Below are 8022 nucleotides of genomic sequence, written 5' to 3'. Positions count from 1 at the left end.
TATCCCTGATTTCTCCAAGACCTTTATCATGACAGGATGTTGGATTTTGTCAAAGGCTTTTTCAGCATCTAATGAGATGATCATGTGGTTTTTCGTTTTCAGTTTGTTTATATGGTGGATTGCACTGATGGATTTTCATATGCTGAACCATTACTGTATCTCTGGGATGAAGCCTACTTGGTCATAGTTGATGGGTTCGATTTGCCAGTATTTTGTTGAATATTTTTGCATCAATGTTCATGAGTGATATTGGTCTGTAGTTCTCTTTCTTAGTTGTGTCCTTGTGTGGCTTAGGAACCAAGGTAATTGTAGCATTGTAAAAAGAGTTTGGCAATGTCTCTTCTGCTTCTATTGTGTGGAACAATTTGAGAGTATTGGTATTAGCTCTTCTTTTAATTTCTGGTAGAATTCTTCACTGAAAGCATCTGTCCCTAGGCTTTTTTTTTTTTTTTTTGGTTGGGAGACTTTTGATAACTGCTTCTATTTCATTAGGGGTTATGGGTCTATTTAAATTGCTTATCTGTTCTTGATTTAATTTTGGTAAGTGATATCTATCCAGAAAATTGTCCATTTCCTTTAGATTTTTGAATTTTGTGGAGTACAGGTTTTCAAAGTATGACCTGATGATTCTCTGGATTTCCTTAGTGTCTGTTGTTATGTCCCCCTTTTCACTTCTGATTTTGTTAATTTGGATATCCTCTCTGTCTTTTGGTTAGTGTGGATAAAGGTTTGTCTATCTTGTTGATTTTCTTGAATAACCAACTCTTTGTCCTATTGATTATTGGTATTTTTTCTTGGTTTCTATTTTATTGATTTCAACCCTCAACTTAATTATTTCCAGCCATCTACTCCTCCTGGGTGAGTTTGCTTCTTTGTTCTAGAGCTTTCAGTGTTGTTCTGTTAATTTGCTCTAGCTTCTTCATGTAGGCATTTAGTGGTATGAACTTTCCTCTTAGCACTGCTTTCATTGTGTCCTATAAATTTGGGTATGTTGTGCTGTCATTCTCATTGAATTTTAGGAAGTCTTTAATTTCTTTCTTTATTTCTTCCTTGATCCAATGGTGATTGAGCATTGTTGAGCATTGTTCAATTTCCATGAGTTTATGGGCTTTCTGCAATTAGTGTTGTTGTTGACTTGTAACTTTAGGTCATGGTGATCCAATAAGATACAGGGGGTTATTTCAATGTTTTTGTATCTGTTGAGGTTTGCTTTGTTACCAAGTATATGGCCAATTTTAGAGAAGTTTCCATGAGGTGCCAAGAAGAAGGTATATTCTTTTATGTTTGGGTGGAATGTTCTATAAATGTCTTTTAGGCCCATTTGAGTCATAACATCTGTAAGTTCCTTTATTTCTCTGTTAAGTTTCTGTCTGGCAGACCTGTCCAGTGGGGAGAGTGGGGTGTTGATGGATTTTTCCTGTGATGGATATGAAATGACCTTCTTCATTTCTTTTAACTAGCTTTAGTTCAAAGTCTATTTTGTTAGATAGTAGGATAGCTACACCAGCTTGTTTCTTAGGTCCATTTGATTGGAAAATCTTTTCCCAACCCTTTACTCTGAGGTAATTTCTGTCTTTGTGGTTGAGGTGTGTTTCTTGTGTGCACCAGAAGGATGGATTCTGTTTTCCTATTCAGTCTGTTAGCTTGTGTCTTTTTATAGGTGAATTTGATTCACTGATATTAATGAATTATAGGCGAATTCATTATTGATAATAATGACCAGCAATTGCTAGTTCTTGTTATTTTTGTTTCTGTTGGTGGTGGTATTGTGAGTGTGTGTTTCTTCTCTTATGTAGTATTACCTATTGCCAGTGTTTTTGTGGCTGTAGCTAACTTCCTTGAGTTGGACTTTTCCTTCTAATACTTTCTGTAGGGCTGGATTTGTGGATAGGTATTGTTTAAATTTGGTTTTGTCATGGAATATCTTGTTTTCCCTGTTTGTGGTGATTAAAAGCTTTTCTGGATATAGTAGTCTGTGTTGGCATCCATGGTCTCTTAGTGTCTGCATAATGCCTGACCAGGACCTTCTGGCTTTCATTGTTTCCATTGAGAAATCGGGTGTAATTCTGATAGGTCTGCCTTTATATGTTACTTGACCTTTTCTCTTTGCAGCTCTTAATATTCTTTCTTTATTCTGTATGTTTAATGTTTTGATTATTATGTGGTGAGGGAATTTCCTCCTCCTTCTCCTCTTCCTTCTCCTCCTCCTCTTCCTCCTCCTCCTCCTCCTCCTCCTCCTCCTCCTCCTCCTCCTCCTCCTCCTCCTCCTCCTCCTCCTCCTCCTCCTCCTCTTCTTCTTCTTCTTCTTCTTCTTCTTCTTCTTCTTCTTCTTCTTCTTCTTCTTCTTCTTCTTGGTCCACTCTATTTGGTGCTCTGTAAGAGTTTTATACTTCATAGGCATGTTTTTCTTTAAGATTGGGCTGTTTTCTTCTATGGTTTTGTTGAATATATTTTCTGGGCCTTTGAGCTGGACTTCTCCTTTTTCTATCCCTATTATTCTTAGGTTCAGTCTTTTCATGGTGTCCCAGATTTCCTGGATATTTTGTGTTGAGAATTTGTTGGATTTGACATTTTCTTTGACTGATGAATCTATTTCCTCTATTGTATCTTCAATGCCTGAGATTCTCGCTTCCATTTCTTGTATTCTGTTGTTTATGGTTATATCTGTGATTCCTGATCATTTACCCAACCATTTCTGGAGTTCCCTTAGTTTGTGTTTTCTTTATTGCCTCTATTTCAGTTTTCAAGTTTTAAGCTGTTTCCTTCACCTGTGTGATTGCTTTTTCTTTAAGGGATTTGTTGATCTTTTCCAATTTTTTGTTTGTCTTTTCCTCCATTTCTTTAAGGGAATTTTTCATTTCCTCTCTAAGGGCCTCAATCATCTTCATAGTGTTATTTTTAATGTTTTCTTCTGCTTCATCTGCATTGGGACGGTCAGGTCTTGCTGCTGTAGAACCATTAGTGTCTGTGGTGCTGTATTGCTCTGTATTGTTGAGTGTCTTCTTCCACTGTTGTCTATCCATGGAGTCCTCTGATGGGTACAGATGGATTCTGTGTTTCAGTGGGTGTCTCTTTCTCCAGTTGGTGCAGCTGGGAGTTGTGGCTCTGTTGATCAGGTGCAGGTGTAGGTGTAGGCAGGTCTGAGCCTCTGGTGACTGCTCCTCCAGGTGTAAGTGGGCCCAAGGCTCAGATGGTCTTCCCTCTTGGTATAGCTGGGCCATGAGTCCAGTGTTCACTCCTTCAGGTGCAGGTGATGCTTAGGCTCTTGTGATTGCTTCTCTAAGTGCAGGTGTATGTGAGGCTAAGGCTCTGGTGGTCGGATAGTTTCTGGAAGCTGCTGCTGTCGATACTTCCAGGCTACTGACACTCTTTCTCTTCCCCAGCTTCCCGGCCTCCTGCTCGGCCACTGATGTGTGCTTGCTCTCTCTCGCTCTTTCTCTCTCACTCTCTCTCCTGTCATTTTCATTTCATTTTGAAAAATGCTTTTGTCAGATATAAAATTCTTAGTTGATAGAATTTGCCTTTCAGCATGCGCGTGCACACACACACACACACACACACACACACACACACACACACACTGATATTGGGCTTCTGGTGGGAAATCAACTCTAATCCCAATCAACACAGACCAAGTGGTTTCTTTTGCTGCTGCAAGCATCTCAGTCTCCATCTTGATAATCTGACTCTAAAGGGACTTAGTGTGGCTCTTCTGACTTTACTGAATTTGTTTATTTTTACGAGGATGGGATGTGAATCCTCTGTTACCCCTCTAACTATTGGAGTTCATTTGACCCATTAAGTCAGGAGAATTTAGCAGGCCATCAAGATCACTGGTCTATTAATCAGCTTGATGTAATCACACATGGGAAGAGATTCAGAGTCCTGGAGCCTGGCTTTGCTGGGATGGGAACCCAGTCACTGTGCTTCCCAGGTTGCAGATCCATCAGGTTGAGTGCCCAGGTCTCTTCCACACTCCTGGCGCTGACAAGGCAGATGCTGCTGAGGGATGCAGCTTGGCCATCTCAGCTCAGGAGTATCTGCCCACAGTGGTCTCTTCACCACTGTTCAAATAAGCCTTTGCAGGTAGACAAATTAACATCTGAAGGACAACGGTATCGCCCTGGCCTTTCTCCTGCTTCCCTATGAAGATCCCTGTCTGAGTCAGTGATCTATTGCTGTGAAGACACCATGGCCAAGGAAACTCTTATAAAAGAAAGCATTTAATTGGAGACTTGGTTTCAGAGGCTTAGTCCATTGTCATCATGGTGAGGAGCATGGCACTGTAGCTGTAGCTGAGATCTGCTTCCTGGTCTGAAGGCAGAGAGAGATTCTGGGTGTGATGTGGGCTTTCGAAAACTCAAAGCCCCCCCCCCCCAGTGACGCATATCCTCCAACAAGGCCACATCTACTCCAACAGAGCCACACCTCCTAATCTTTCTCAAATAGTGCCACTCCCTGCTGACTAAGCCTTCAAAATATGAGCCTATGGGGGCCATTCTTTTTTTTTTTTTCTTTTGTTAGTTCTAGTTAGGGAACAAGCTTATTTCAAGTCCCTTCTCCCTCTCCTCCCCTCACTCCCAACCTTCCTCCCCCACCCCAGCCCCCCCCACCCCATCCACCCACCACTCATGGGGCCATTCTTATGCAACCCACCACCCCCCAACCTGGAAACTTTGCAGGCTGTGATGGATGGACTGGAGGTGTTGACTGCCCAAAAGGTTTGCCAAGGAGGTAGGAACTCCAAGTGCCCCATATGTGGGTATCTTACACCACAAACTTCTAGGATGTATGGACTAGCGCTGAAGATGGTGCTGCTCACCAGAGCTCATTTGTCAGAAGCAAACTGGGGAGGGCTATTCATTATCTGGGGTGAGGCAGTCCTTGAAAGTATTGGCTGATTTTGACCTAGTGAGGTAAAAATCTCAATGAATATATATTAAAAAAATACCTGTCGAAGTGGGCCAAGTAGAGAAAAAGATTCTGCACAGCTGTGCTGTGGGAGCTGCAGATGTGGGCACTGCAGTGTCTGTCTACACTGTTATGCGGATCAAGATTATATCCAGGAGTTGGAACTCGATGGTTGCACCTGGGAATTCTGGTTTGGTTTGCACCTTACCTGGGTGAGATGAGAAATCTTTCCAAACTCCCCTCTCAGTGCTGAAGATGCTCCTCCAGAGATACAGAAGTGTGTGACCAGGCTCATTTCCCAGTTCCCCGAACTCAGCTGCCTTCAGAGTCTCCACATGAATAGTCTATGCTTTCTCAAACATCACTTGAGAGCATTGCTCAGATGCCTGAAGACCCCCTCGGAGACCCTGCCCATCACTCGCTGCCAGCTTTTCCCATCAGACTCTTGGCAATCTTCCTCACTGCACCTGCTGCACTAACTCACACACCTGTGTGGCGCCTGTGCCACCAGCAAGTCTAACGTATTGGGCGAAAGCCTAGAGATTTAAATGAAAGACAGTTTGTGCTCAGAGAATGTGTGAGAATCTATCTCTTTATTGCAGTGAGGGAGCAGCCTTATATACAGATTTACAACACAGTGGAAAACCCCCAGGTGTAAAGCACATGTTTTCCCAGGTGTGGTTGATGCCAGTGGGGCAAGGCAAGGCTGTAAGCCAGGACTAGAAAACAGGATGCACCTGTGGTTATTGGCTGACAAGCAACTCACAGAGACCATGTGGGGCCTGGGGCCCAGCAACCTGAACCTGCTAATGTGGTAATGTTCAGTTTACTTGTACTTGGCTGTTCTGAGGTCCCTTAGAAAGACTGACAGGCACTTCAAAGACAGCTGAAGGATTAGAAGATGGGACTCCCAGCTCAGTGCCTTCCTGCCTGTCTTAAGCCAATGCACCCAGACACCAAGGTCAACTTCATTGACAGTGGCATCTCCACAGCTGTCCTGAAGGGCAGTCTCTATGACATGGTCAGTCTGAGAATAGAAGCTGTACCCTGTCACTCAGGAGCACTCTGACCCCATGGATTACCTCATGATCAATCTAACTAAAGTTATCTTGAGCTCCTGGATATACCCAGGGCCATAGGCAGGCTCGAATCAGTCAGTTTAGCTACCTGTATCTCCCTTGAAAGTTAGTAACCCTGTGCATATGACCAGGAGGAAACTTTGTCTCTGTTGGTAGTGATGGTGGAATGTTCCCCTGGACACTGAGAAACGAAAGGCAGATGCCATTAAGCGGGCACAGAGCATCTGACTGATCAGATATTTCTCGGTGTGTGTGTGTGTGTGTGTGTGTGTGTGTGTGTGTGTGAGAGAGAGAGAGAGAGAGAGAGAGAGAGAGAGAGAGAGAGAGAGAGAGAGAGAGGAGAGACTCTTCTTGAACTCCTGATCCTCCTGCATCTTCATCTTGAATGGTAGTGCTACTGACACGTGCCACCATGCTCATCTGGGAAGCCACATGTCTGTGGGCCATATTCCTTATCACTCCCAATCTGGGGATGGACCACTAGATAGATGGATGTCCCCCTCCTGGCTTCCAGGTCTGATTGCACCTAAGAATCTTAACTTTAACTGTCCATTTGTGACCTCTGTCTATCTTCTTAATGGAGTGCCTGAAGCTAGCCATTATATTCCCTTTTATCTTTATAATTTGGTGGCAATAAAGCAATTTTGAAAGGTAAAAAAAGTACCCCATAAATGCATACAATGGTATAATTTGTCAGTTAAAATACTGATAAATTATTATTATTTTTTTTTAAAAATCTGCTAGGGGCCAGTGTTTGTCCATATTGTACCTGGATCTCTCCTTTCAATTTTCTGATACGTATGCTCGCAATAGCCAATTGTTTTGGTTGGACATAATTTTCACCGTTCAGATAGTGTGAAATTTTTTGGATGTAAAAAAATCTCACATTCAAGGGAAAAAATGTCATGGAAGGAAGCTCTTCTTTTTGGGTGACTAAAGAAAACTTCAGGGTTGTTCTCAAAGAACTTACGCCTCACCTCTCCCTAACTTTGCTACCAGCCTCTGTATGATTTAAATCCTCATACAGAAATAAATTCTTACTTCCAGGTCAAGGGTTTCTCTATAGATAACTTGGTGAGGGGGCAAATAAGGCAGAGGAGCCCAGTGGTCAGGAGATGTTTCAAAGGGCTAACCTGTACTGACATTCCTAAGGGCTAACCTGTACTCACCTCTGTCTCATTTATGAAGCTGGATATGGTATATCACTCCCTCTATTAAATGTGAAGGAGAATAATGTTTGTAGGCATATAGAAATAACAAAATTTCAGGCATAAATTTTACCTGTAAGCACTGTTAGGATAAGTTTTCTGTCAAGAGAAGAAAATAATCAAATATAAAGACAGAGCGAGACACAACATTAGTGCAATTGTGAACAGTGACAGAAGAGAGATCAGATACCCTACAGTTGGGGGAGTGGAAGATAAGAGGGAGAAAGAACAACACTGCCATGAATCTAAGACAGAAAATAAGTGATTAATTGCTTTATTCATAAATTGAAAATAACTGTATCCTCTCATATGGAAGAAGTCTTCTAAGGCTAAAAATCAAGAGGAAATGGGGGTTAAAGAGATGGCTCAGTGGTTAAGAGCACCTGCAGCTCTTGCAGAGGACTTGAATTCAGTTCCCAGCGACCATATGGGCAGCTCAAACCACCTATAGTGCTAGTTCCATGGGCCCTGATGGCCTGGTCTAATGACTGAGAGCATTCCACACACATATGGCATGTATATGTACATTTAAAAAAATCCATGGAAATCCTGGAAAATAACTAAGTATGGTGTTTATGTCCAGGTGGGGTGTAGATGACATGAAGCAAGGCTAAGACCCAGGCTCTGATGATGTAGTGAATGGTATCCTTGTAAAACTGACCTTAATCAGAATGGATATATATTATATATATATATATATATATATATATATATATATATATATTAGGGCTGGTGAGTTGGCTTAGTGGGTAACGTACTTGGCATATAGGAAGTAAGTTTGTATTTCCAGAAGCCCCATGAAGCCAGATGTGGTGTATGCAGAC

Source organism: Cricetulus griseus, chromosome 6 (assembly GCF_003668045.3).
Source record: "Cricetulus griseus strain 17A/GY chromosome 6, alternate assembly CriGri-PICRH-1.0, whole genome shotgun sequence".
Classification (NCBI taxonomy): Eukaryota; Metazoa; Chordata; class Mammalia; order Rodentia; family Cricetidae; genus Cricetulus; species Cricetulus griseus.
This window is presented reverse-complemented; position numbering follows the sequence as displayed.